Source organism: Haliotis cracherodii, unplaced genomic scaffold (genome assembly GCF_022045235.1).
Source record: "Haliotis cracherodii isolate W230 unplaced genomic scaffold, xgHalCrac1.p SCAF_5, whole genome shotgun sequence".
Classification (NCBI taxonomy): Eukaryota; Metazoa; Mollusca; class Gastropoda; order Lepetellida; family Haliotidae; genus Haliotis; species Haliotis cracherodii.
In genome coordinates this window covers 21,118,214-21,128,349 of record NW_027266308.1, presented here as the reverse complement: position 1 = coordinate 21,128,349, position 10,136 = coordinate 21,118,214, and positions in this window count along the sequence as shown.

Here is a 10,136-nt window from a genome sequence, read left to right as displayed (position 1 = left end):
CTCTCATGAGAGAGTCAGGACATTCTGAGAAGTGAACCACAATTAATATTACGAATTTCAGAACTACATAAGTCAGGCTCGCTGACTTGGTTCATGCATGGCATGTATCCCAATTGTTTGGATCGATGTTCATGTCAAGACTCGATTATTTACAAAACGCATTCATACAGCTGGTATATTGCCTAGTGCGGCGTTAAACAACAAAGAAAAGAACTAAATAAAGCAACGACACAACGGCGCGTGGAATGAACTGGGCATGATAAAGGTTTCAGCACGCTGGGTTCCACAGCTCCTTGCTCCAGGTTCATCATTCTCTCTTGTGAGAATTTATATTCTTTAAGCAGACCCAGCTGACTTTGTTGAGTGATTTGTCACCATGGATGAGTGTTTGGGAGTGACAGCCTGAGACCAAACAACAGTCAAAGCAGTGGGAACATCTAACGTCTCTTCAGAAGGCAGCAAGACTGTCCCTTGAGCTGGCAGGGTGATTTGGGGGATTCCTACTGGAGGACCACCTCCTATTCATTAATGGTCAATATTATGCAAATCTCTTCAGGCAACTGCGCGAGAATATCAAGATTAAACGTCGTGTTCCACCAGGACAATGCACCAGTACACAGTCTGTGGTCTCATTGACTGAATGCATGACTGTGGCTTAAATTACTAAACATCCTCTGCATTATCCAGATTTGGCAGTCAGATTTCTACCTCACCCCTTGAACTTCCTAAACAAGCATTATGCAGATCATGATGACGTCATCTCTGCTGTGGTTGACCTTTTACATCACCAGGAGGACACAGTGGAAACCAGGCTCTCCGCATCGTTGGCACAAGTGTGTTGACTCCGGAGGGGGCAACATTGAAAAATAATGTTATTAGGCTCAGAACTTTTCAGTCACCCCACGTACTGGACCTTACTTACGCCGGGGTTATAGCAATTAAATACCGTGCGGCAAACCCACTCGGGGTGCGACACATCATACTGAGTCCGAGCCAGCCACTCCTTGTTTTATGCCAGTGATGCTGAGCGCCAGGCAGCGTAAAAGGTTAATGAGCAGAAAGTACACAACACTAAACATTTTACTTCCGTCTTCGCCATGCTTGTGGTTTTGACACAGAATATGTCGACGGCGTCGTGAAAAATGATAAAGCAAAATTCTTTGGAATAGGCCCGCAATACAGGCTTTGACCTATACCCAGGCCAACAAACCCGATCTTGTCCTTTTTGATGATTCAAAGGAAATCATTTATGTCATGAAAATGGATGTCCCTTTTGATATTCCCCAATATTCTCGGGGTGGTCGGGTAGGCAAGTGGTTAAAGCGTTCGCTCGTCACTCCGAAGACCCGGGTTCGATTCCCGACATAGGTACATTTTGTGTAGCCCATTTGATGGAATATTGCTAAAAGCGGCGTAAAACCATACTCACTCACTCGGTGCCTTAGGTTTGATACCTCCCAATTTGTTGACTGACATTGAGAGAGTACCCGGGTTTGCTGCCATTATTACAACCATATTCACATTCTCCGAAAAGTTCTCGAAGGGTTTTGACAAGGCAGTGCAGTATATGAGAAAGCGATATGAAAAACCAAACGCCTAATGTTTACAAATGTCCAAAAATGAGGATAATTTTGGCGGCCATATTGGAAAATATTGGAGTGTGAGAGTGATTTGGATTTAACGCCGCTTAACAGTGTTCCAGTTATATCACGGCGTGACAGCTTCATGTGGGAGAAGGGGCGGTCGAGTAGCCTAGTGGTTAAAGCGTTGGCTCGTCACGCCGAAGACCCGGGTTCGATTCCCGACATGGGTACAATGTGTGAAGCCCATTTCTGGTGTCCCCCGCCGTGATATTGCTGGAATATTGCTAAAAGCGGCGTAAAACCATACTCACTCACTCACTCACTCATGTGGGAGGAAAGCCCGAAGTGATGCAGGTATCAGACGTTTACCACTTCGGTGAAGCCCACGAGCACGGATAAGGTGCTGATAAACCTGGACACAGTCGGGGCAAACTGGGATTCGAACCCACAATCATAGGTTTCTGGCGTGACCAAGGGACGCAACTCTGCACAGCGAATCGCGGCGCCTTAGACGACTGGATGGCCCTATATACTTGTTTGAAGAACCTGTGTATTAGTTGTCATACTTTTAACACAAATTGCACAATTTAGTCAATATAAGCCGCTATACTATAGGAGCTGATGATGAGCCAAACCAGACTGTACCAGGATCACCCAAACCCTCTTTACTGCATTCTTTACTTTAATCTGATAATCATTATTATCAGCGTGACGAAGCGCCTTATGCAAGGGATCTTTACGTACAGGTGGTGTTAAACAGGCCACGGTTACGGTCGACATAGATAACACAGTTTTATTTAATATCTACCAGAGTTGTAGATATATGTATGTTACCGGGCCCACGTGTCGGTACAGCGCCCCTGCACCTGGATATTGAAAACTGGGACATCGTGAACCCTTGACAGATTGAGTCAGTTAGTGCTTCAGTTCCTCGACAAGGCCCGTGCACCCGTTCTTGGGTGGGTAGACTGTCGTCCTCGCGTCCTGACCTGCCGAGTTTATTGAGGCTCTACACAAGGGAGGCTCTACTAGTACATTTAATTTATATTTAGACTATTTTATCAAAATTGTAATTGGTAGAGTCATTTTAGCGCAATGAACTGTTTGATGTTAGAAATACTTTGAAACAATAAATAATAGCTACTGAAATAAATATCTTAAGTGGGGCATGGTAGGTCGACTGAAATATGTATAAAATACTGTTTGCCTTGACATGCGACGACCTAGAAAATCGCACCGTTTATTAAGAAGACGATGTAAAGGAGAATAAGACAGGTGCATATTTTATTTACGCGAATCTGGTTATTTTACAGTTCTGTGAGTTACCTTCGGCGGCGGGAGTTCAATTGCTTTCTGCAATCTCATTTCTGCTTTCACATCTTGTAAAGTGGACCAAAGTGTGGGATAGTGGTATATACATTAAACCAGATATGGATAGATGTTTCTTAAATAAAGACCTGTTATACGGATGTGTATATATTCGCCCGGGGTCTTCAACCTGGTATAATAACCCGTTACGACAATGTGAAACCGGTATAGTACTGTTACAAGATGATCTAAGTGCGATGATGTGCATATTATCATCGGAGGTGATTATAACTCTAGAACTGGAACACAACCTGATTTTGTTGAAGATGATGTCATTGGATACTTGGAAGGTAATGGTAACAACAGGTGGGATTTATTTAACAGTTTTAGCATGAAACGATTTTCGGTAGATTCAACTATTAACAGATTTGGTACATCTCTTAAGATATGTGAGGTGTTCTAAACATCCATATTATGAATGGAAGATGTGGATCAGATGCGGGTGTTGGGGATTTCACTTTTTTTAAATCAAGGCGAACAACTGAACAGTTGGAAGTGATCAGATTTGCATGGGTCCACGGTAGAGCTGATAACTTCAGATATTATTTGTCATCAGATGAAGTATCTTATGAACTTTCTTTGGTTGTTGTTTAACGCCGCACTCAGCTATATTCCAGTTGACGGCGGTCTGTAAATAATCGAGTCAGTACCAGACAATCCAGTGATTGACGTCATGAGCATCGATCTACACAATTGGGATACGATGACATATATCAACCAAGTTAGCAAGCCTGACCATCGATCCCGTTAGTCGCCTCTTACGACAAGCATAATCACCTTTTACAGCAAGCATGGGTTGCTGTAGACCTATTCTACCCCGGATCTTCAGTGGTATGACAGTACTTAGCAATTTAAAGACTTTGAATCTGTAAGCAGAAATAAATTATAGTCAGTCACGTCTCAAATCTCATGGTCTTAGCAGTAAAATTGGAAAGTTAATGTGCTGTATGTATCAGAATGTTTGTGTGCGAATTAACGGCATTGTGTCTGACACCTTTGAAAGCAATATCGGTGTTAGGCAAGGATGCATTTTTAAGTCCATTTTTGTTCTCCTTTATCAACGAATTAGCTCAACAAATTCAGCAAAACTGTTCTGGTGGCATCGAGCTTCACCCGGAAATTATATAGTTGTTTTTCTTTTCTTTGCCGATGATATAGTAAGCACAATACCTGGAATACAAAGAAAATTAATCAGTTGCAAAGTTATCTGTAAAGAAGAATAAGATAAAAGTTATTGTTTTTAAAACTGATTGGACATTAGCTAGAATAGAGAATCGGTTTTGTTAAGGGCATTCGTAAGATGTTGTATCATTCTGTAAGTACTTAGGTGTATATGTTACAAATAGACTGACATGGAAGATGTAGGCTAACCAAGCAGCTGTACAAGCTTGGTTTTCTTCAAACAATATATGTATAATACATCCTTTATAATTTTCGATACAAATATGATTCCAATTTTGTTAAATGGAGCAGAGGTTTGGAGATTAGAACCTGACCACCCGATCCCGTTAGTCGCCTCTTACGACAAGCATAATCATTGTGAGTTGGGTTTTACGCCGCTTTTAACAGTATTCCAGTTATATCGCGGCGTGTCAGCTTAATGTGGAAGGAAACCCCGAATTGATGCAGGTGTCAGACGTTTACCACTTCCGTGTAACCCACGAGCACGGGTATGGTGCTGATAAACCTAGAAACATAATCGGGGCGAACCGGGATTCGAACCCACAATCATAGGTTTCTGGCGTGCCCAAGGGACGAATCGCGGCGCCTTAGACGACTGGGCCACTTGCATCAGCTAAGTCAACGAGCCTGACCACCCGATCCCGTTAGTTATCATAATCGCCTCTTACGGCAAGCATGGGTTGCTGAAGACCTATTCAAACCCAGATCTTCACGGGTGCAAAATTCATGCTCCCGATTCGAACCTCAAATAACTTCACCGGATCGTCGCGCTTTTCTTAAAATGATCGTCAAGAGTTATATCCCTTAGACTAGTCTGCTTAGGCTATCGATTTCTTTTCGCAGACAAGCGAGCAGTTTCGAGTCAATATGTTCCCTCCATCATCCTGATCAATGGGAGCGACCCGGTACGGTAATAGTCTTTAGATTACTGCTATAGTTTGCCAACGAAAAAATAAATGTGAAAATAATGATAAACAGCATCCTTTATGTTCTCATTGCCTACCGCACACCTCGCGTTGAATTCTTTAACTGTTACAAAGTGAGACAAAGTTAGTCACGGATTGTTTGTAAGTGCAATTGCCATGCCAGCGATACCTAATGAGGCGGTACCCAGGCACGATCATCATGTTGTGTCAAAACTTCCAGAATTTCGAGGATTATGTCTATGACTTAACCTGGGTGCATTCACGTGTTTTTAGTCCAGCCGGTGGTTCTGGTCGGGGCTCATGCTATCGATCTCTTGTAAATGAGGTCGAGACAATAATGTCGCACCTGCATACCTGATGTAGCTGACATGTAAATAATTATGAAATAAGGTTTTATATTGCCATTTTATATTAGCGCCTTATAAGTGTAAAGAAATATTGCTTGTTGACTATACTGTGATATTTGTTTTTGTTTGTTCGTGTGTTTAACGCCGCACTAAGCAATATTCCAGGTATATGACGGCGGTCTGTAAATAATCGAGTCTGGACCAGACAACCCAGTGACTGACATCATGAGCATCGATCCACGCAATTGGGCTACGGCATAACTGCATCAACCAAGTCTGCGAGCCTGACCACCCGAGCCCGTTAGTCGCCTCTTACTAAAAGCATAGTCGCCATTAAGCATGGGTTGCTGAAGACATATCCTAGCCCGGATGTTCATGTGGACACATGTCAGACACAACATACTCTACGCGCTGGGGGTTGTTCATTCTTACAGATGTGTTTGTTTGTTGTTTAACTACGCAATCGGCAATGATCGAGCTATATAACGGCGGTCTGTAAATAATCTAATCTGGACCAGACAATCCAGTGATTGACATCATGAGCATCGATCTGCGCAATTGGGATACAATGGCATGCATCAAATGAGTCAGTGAGCCTCTTACGACAAGCATGGGTTGCTGAAGACCTATTCTCTACCCGGAACTTCACGGGTCCAGTTGAATCTGAGTGCAGTAGTTTCAAATGTTTCAGTTGCTGGTGGTCCCATATTGAAGGGGTGGTCCCATATTGAAGGGGTGGTCCCATATTGAAGGGGTGGTGCCACCCTTAAAAAAGAGTTGGAATGAGCAAACCGTGCATTTAATTTTATTTTATCTTTTGACGTATTTCGCCACCTAGTTGAGCTGCAGTTGTCCGCCATGGCTGCTAAGAAAAGGAGAAAATAAAACTGATCAAGGGAGATTACTCTCTGAGTAACCGGATAACCGTTTCAAGCCTACACACAGCTTGGCAAGCTGTTTCTGCCGTACTGATGAGTCAGGTAAACAAGAGGGTGAATGAATGAGTAAAACGTAGTACCAGATCACTGAAGGCACGGGCGACCGAGTCGACCCAGTTGTCAACTGCTGGCGTCCCAGAAATAGATATTTTTCAGTTAGAAATATTTGTTCTTAACATCGTTGAGCAGAATATCAAATGGTTTGCCCCTTATCTGTGATACCTGTACGTGTGTCTGTCGGTAGATACCTCATGGCATGAGAAGCAGTAGGGTTTTGACATGAGTGCGTAGGAATTGTCTCTTTTTTCAGAATAATAATTACTGTAGTGATTTTACGACAAAACTACAAAAGTTCCGTGGTGAGAGAGCTGACCAATTGCAAAGTTCAAAGCTTGTTTATTTTTTATCAATGCTTTGTTAGATGCATTCTAATTATAATTAATGACTAAAATAATATAAAAATATTAAATGCATTTCTTTTGATAAAAAAAAAGACAAAAAAACATGAACTTGACACTTAAGGTGTAATATTCTCGATTACGTCCCTTTGATCGTAAAACTGGCAGTGCTATTCGGTCATTGGTCGTGTTATTGAATCCTGCCTGAACGCACACCATTTGAGATAACAGACTTTCGAGTTAACAGTGCTGAAACAACACATTTACCATTACTCACATCCGGATATAGCGAACTGTTATTATCAATTACAATCATATCGTTAAAACCAACTTTTGCTGTAATAATGACAAATGGTCGTCAGGTTCGCTCGCTGACTTGGTTGATGCATGTCACCGTATCCCAATTGCGTAGATCAATGATCATGATGTAAATCACGGGATTGTCTGAATGATTTACAGACCACTTTCCTATAGTTGGAATTTTGCTGACAACAGACAAACGTGATTGTCTTACGTGCTATTCAATTGTCTGTTTACGTACATTAGTGGATATCAATAGACAATTTAGGCAGTCTGAGAATATCTTAAACACTCGAGAGTTTTCATCAGAGCTCTTCGCAGCGTTGCCCCGGGCTTGAAGTCCTTGCTTGACGTCCCCAGCCGTGATGGATTAGTGCTAAAACCGTCCTAATAATAGTAAACTTACTCACACAGCGCGTTCAAACGTGTAACCAAGTTTCTGTTATGCAACATGTGACATCAAGGATATGGAAGTGACTATAGACGTACACCAGGCATATAATGTACATTCACAGTGTCTTGTTTGACGAGATATTGAAGTGACTATAGACGTACACCAAGCATATAATGTACATGTACAGTGTCTTGTTTGACGAGATATGGAAGTGACTATAGACGTACACCAAGCATATAATGTACATGTACAGTGTCTTGTTTGACGAGATATTGAAGTGACTATAGACGTACACCAAGCGGATAATGTACATTCACAGTGTCTTGTTTGACGAGATATGGAAGTGACTATAGACGTACACCAAGCATATAATGTACATGTACAGTGTCTTGTTTGACGAGATATTGAAGTGACTATAGACGTACACCAAGCATATAATGTACATGTCCAGTGTCTTGTTTGACGAGATATTGAAGTGACTATAGACGTACACCAAGCATATAATGTGCATTCACAGTGTCTTGTTTGACGAGATATTGAAGTGACTATATAGACGTACGCCAAGCATATAATGTACATGTACAGTGTCTTGTTTGACGAGATATTGAAGTGACTATAGACGTACACCAAGCATATAATGTACATGTACAGTGTCTTGTTTGACGAGATATTGAAGTGACTATAGACGTACACCAAGCATATAATGTGCATTCACAGTGTCTTGTTTGACGAGATATTGAAGTGACTATATAGACGTACGCCAAGCATATAATGTACATGTACAGTGTCTTGTTTGACGAGATATTGAAGTGACTATAGACGTACACCAAGCATATAATGTACATGTACAGTGTCTTGTTTGACGAGATATTGAAGTGACTATAGACGTACACCAAGCATATAATGTGCATTCACAGTGTCTTGTTTGACGAGATATTGAAGTGACTATAGACGTACATCAAGCATATAATGTACATGTACAGTGTCTTGTTTGACGAGATATTGAAGTGACTATAGACGTACACCAGGCAGATAATGTACATGTACAGTGTCTTGTTTGACGAGACATTGAAGTGACTGTAGACGTACACCAAGCATATAATGTACATGTACAGTGTCTTGTTTGACGAGATATTGAAGTGACTATAGACGTACACCAAGCGGATAATGTACATTCACAGTGTCTTGTTTGACGAGATATGGAAGTGACTATAGACGTACACCAAGCATATAATGTACATGTACAGTGTCTTGTTTGACGAGATATTGAAGTGACTATAGACGTACGCCAAGCATATAATGTACATGTACAGTGTCTTGTTTGACGAGATATTGAAGTGACTATAGACGTACACCAAGCAGATAATGTACATGTACAGTGTCTTGTTTGACGAGATATAGAAGTGACTATAGACGTACACCAAGCATATAATGTACATGTACAGTGTCTTGTTTGACGAGATATTGAAGTGACTATAGACGTACATCAAGCATATAATGTACATGTACAGTGTCTTGTTTTGACGAGATATTGAAGTGACTATAGACGTACACCAAGCAGATAATGTACATGTACAGTGTCTTGTTCGATTAGATATTGAAGTGACAATGGACGTACATCAAGCATATAATATACATGTACAGTGTCTTGTTTGACGAGATATGGAAGTGACTATAGACGTACACCAAGCATATAATGTACATGTACAGTGTCTTGTTTGACGAGATATTGAAGTGACTATAGACGTACACCAAGCGGATAATGTACATTCACAGTGTCTTGTTTGACGAGATATGGAAGTGACTATAGACGTACACCAAGCATATAATGTACATGTACAGTGTCTTGTTTGACGAGATATTGAAGTGACTATAGACGTACATCAAGCATATAATGTACATGTACAGTGTCTTGTTTGACGAGATATTGAAGTGACTATAGACGTACACCAAGCAGATAATGTACATGTACAGTGTCTTGTTCGATTAGATATTGAAGTGACAATGGACGTACACCAAGCATATAATGTACATGTACAGTGTCTTGTTTGACGAGACATTGAAGTGACTATAGACGTACACCAAGCAGATAATGTACATGTACAGTGTCTTGTTTGACGAGATATTGAAGTGACTATAGACGTACACCAAGCATATAATGTACATGTACAGTGTCTTGTTTGACGAGACATTGAAGTGACTATAGACGTACACCAAGCAGATAATGTACATGTACAGTGTCTTGTTTGACGAGATATTGAAGTGACTATAGACGTACGCCAAGCATATAATGTACATATACAGTGTCTTGTTTGACGAGACATTGAAGTGACTATAGACGTACACCAAGCAGATAATGTACATGTACAGTGTCTTGTTTGACGAGATATGGAAGTGACTATAGACGTACACCAAGCATATAATGTACATGTACAGTGTCTTGTTTGACGAGATATTGAAGTGACTATAGACGTACACCAAGCGGATAATGTACATTCACAGTGTCTTGTTTGACGAGATATTGAAGTGACTATAGACGTACACCAAGCATATAATGTACATGTACAGTGTCTTGTTTGACGAGATATTGAAGTGACTATAGACGTACGCCAAGCATATAATGTACATGTACAGTGTCTTGTTTGACGAGATATTGAAGTGACTATAGACGTACACCAAGCATATAATGTACATGTACAG